Here is a 3521-nt window from a genome sequence, read left to right as displayed (position 1 = left end):
ATTCACCAATAGCTAAAATGTTTGTTTTTTCCTCTTTTCTCTCATGTATTTTCCATTGGTCAGTTTTTTTGGGAACACTGTGAAATTCAGTCAGCCATCATTTTATCTCCTCAACATCAATTTTCTGATTTAGTTGATAGATGATAGATGGTTAATAGATAAGCTTTCACCTTGTCTTGCATCGCACCAGGACTCCATACCACTTTCTTGATGTTTCTACCCCAATGATGTGACAGATATTCCTTTCCCTCTCCCAGCCCCACCCTAGTGTGCTTTTTCCAGTTCGCTTTATATGTTGACTTTTCTTGATTGAATATATTCTTTGAGGGAGGGGGTGTCTTATATTTGTATCCCCAGGATTCAGCGCAGTGCCTGGTACATAAAACTTGCCCTCTTCTTTTGTCTCCTCTCTCCTTTTCTCCCCTTCTTCCCTTTTATCTCTTTCTCTTTGTCTGTCTGTATCTCTTTCTCTCATAGCTTAACTACTAAGTGGAGAGTTAAGAGTCCAAAGGGACTTTAGAGATAAATTTAATCCAATTTCTAAGAACCTGAAGCATAAACACCTAAAATATTCCTAAAAGTGTTTTTCCAATCTGTTTTAATACCTCCAGTTATAGGGGAATTCACTATTTCCAGAGCAGCCCCATTACATTTTGGGGGAATGTAATTTCTACCCAATTAGACCTAGTTCTGCCCTCTAAGACCAAGAAGAACAAATCTAATTTCTTTCCTACATGATAACCCTTTAACTAGTTGAAGGCAACAGTCTTATACCTCCCCCCACCTAAATCTTCTTTTCAGGATAAACATCCTTAGTTTCTCCAAGTGATCTATTATGGCATACATTCAAATCCTCTTTCCTTCTGATTATGCACCACTTTTGTCAATGTGCCTCCTAAAACATAGTACCCAGAATTGAATGTTTTTATTCAGATGTGATATGATCAGGCCAGAATCCAAGAGGACTAACTTCTTACTCATTCTGAAAATTAAACTATACATGAAGCCCAAGACTTCATTAGTGTTCTATTTGGTTATCTGCCTCACTGTTGACTTATATTGAGCCTGTGGTCCACTCACTGGGCCTCTTGCATATGAGAGGTCTAGTCAAACTTCCCTTATCCTCTTGTGCAGTAGGTCAAAGGCTTACTTACTCTATTTCCTAATCTATGATGTACCATTAGTGGTCTGGTTAAATCGGTATGGCTGATTATCCAACTCTCAAACTTATGATATGTTTACTAGTTATTAGCCATAGAATGAAATCCCCCTACTTTTAGAGAATTAAGGAAAAGGAGTCACTTTTTTTTTTTTTTGCAGAGAAATGAGGTCATTTATTGAGGAAACAGTGACAGAAATTCAAAGAAGTATTTGTTGCCAAGGCATACTTCCGCTTTTCCCACATTTGATTTAAAATGATTAATTAGATTAAAATGGTAGTTTTGACACTCAAGAACTCCTATAATCACATGGATGTTCTTGGCTTAAAATGTCAGGACTTTGGTCTTATAGGTCTTCTGGTGGAGACTGGCAAAACACATCCCGACTCCAGGTTTGTTGTTTTAGTTCGTTGCTACAATACCACCCTGAGGAAGTGGGAGAAGAGAATAATAATTGTTCATGATGTAACTTCTTATGGTTACAAAGTACTTTCTATGCATCAGTCCATTTATTCCTTACAACATCCCTATGCGATAGATGCTATCAGTGTCAAGAGCCTTCAAGAGTTTAAGTGATTCTGTGAGATCATACAGTTGGTGACTGGTGAAACTGTGAACCAGGATGTCTATTGTTCTTCCTGCTAGTCCATGCTAAGCATGAATATTCATGAAACCAAGAAAAAGATACTTTTAAGGGTTTGGTGCTCTGATAATTATTTCTGTGAGAAAAATGATGATGAGGTGAGAAGACCAGGAAAGAAGGTGCAATCATGATTATCCTGACTAGGAATAATAATGTCTACCTTTCATGGCCTTCCATTATCTGGTCCTACCCTATCTTAGATTTTCCCATTCAGATCTTCTTCCTCCCACCCAGGTCCCTAGCACGTAACTGAAGTGGCTTCATTCTCTTTTTTTTTTTTTTCATTCTTCAGCTCATCTCCAGAAAACCTTCCACAGGTTTCCAAAGTGCCCTGAGGACTTCTTCCTCTGAATACCTCTTGAATTGACAGTAGCACATTTAGTATAATATCACCTACAGGGGACATTGAATAGACATTTGCTAAATGAGTAAATGGATTTATATAATCCACAATGTTAGTCACATCATACTCACAGGACTTAGAGTTGGAAGGGCTCTCAGATATCTAATTAATCAACAAATACTTATTAAGCACCTTCTAGATGTCAATCACTACTTAGGCATTGGAGAAGCAAAGACAGAACAATATACTGCCCTCCAAGATACTCAGATCAGGGAGAAAACAGGCAACAATATAAGTATAAGCACACAAAGTAATTTGGGGTGGGAGGGGGGAGAGAGAGAGAGAGAATGAGAATGTATGTGAGTGTGTAAAGTGCATGTCAGTAACAATGAGGCCAGTTTGATAAAGAACACCAGTAGAGTAAATAGAAGGGAGAAATACCCAAGAAGGCTGGAACAGCAGTTTGACATTGGTGTAGGAAACTACAAATTTATAAAGGAAGAGAGTACTGTGTTCAGCCCTCCACTTTAGGGAAAATCCCTCTAGCAGCTGTGTGAAGGATTGATTTCTTAGTGGGAAGATTTGCGGCACAGAGACTAATTAGGAAGCTCTTGCAGTAGTCCAGATCTGATGTGATAAGAGCCTAGGATAGCTTTGTCCAGAGGGAGGAGACAGACGTGAAAGATGTTCTAGAGATGGAATTTGACAAAGGATTGGATATATGGGAAGAGAGATAGTCAAGCTAAGACTCTGAAGCAGGGTTCCTGGAAAGACAGTAGTACCCTTGACAGAAATAGGGAAATTCAGAAGAGGAATAGTTCTGGGGTGAAAGATATGCTGTGGGCATGTTGAGTTTGAGATACCATGGGGATTTCCACTTTACATTATTCAATAGATAGTTGGTGATGTGAAATTGGAGCTCCAGGATGCAGACTAGGGCTGGATCTAGGGAATCATTTTTATAGCTTTACTTTCAAGTCATGAAAACTGATGAGATCAAGTTAAGAATGCAGAGAGAAAAGAGAACATCCCATAATCAAAGGTATAATATGGATAATAAGAAGGAAATAAAAAGATGGAGAATGAGCAGTAAGACAGGAAAAGAAGAACCAAGAGAAAACAATGTTATGAAAACACAGAAGAGAAAATATCCAGGAGAAGATGATGGACAATGTCAAATTCTGTGGAGATTAAGAAAGAATGAGAATTTTTAAAAGGCTATTGGAAGAGCCAGAAGAACACTACACAGAGACTGATATACTATGGTAAAATCGAATGTAATGGACTTCTGCACCAGCAGCACTGCAATGACACAAGACAGCTATGAGGGATTTATGGTAAAAAATGCTACCCACATTCAGAGGAAGATCTGCAG

The sequence above is a fragment of the Gracilinanus agilis genome, chromosome 2 (genome assembly GCF_016433145.1).
Source record: "Gracilinanus agilis isolate LMUSP501 chromosome 2, AgileGrace, whole genome shotgun sequence".
Classification (NCBI taxonomy): domain Eukaryota; kingdom Metazoa; phylum Chordata; class Mammalia; order Didelphimorphia; family Didelphidae; genus Gracilinanus; species Gracilinanus agilis.
Note: the sequence above shows the minus strand (reverse complement) of the source record.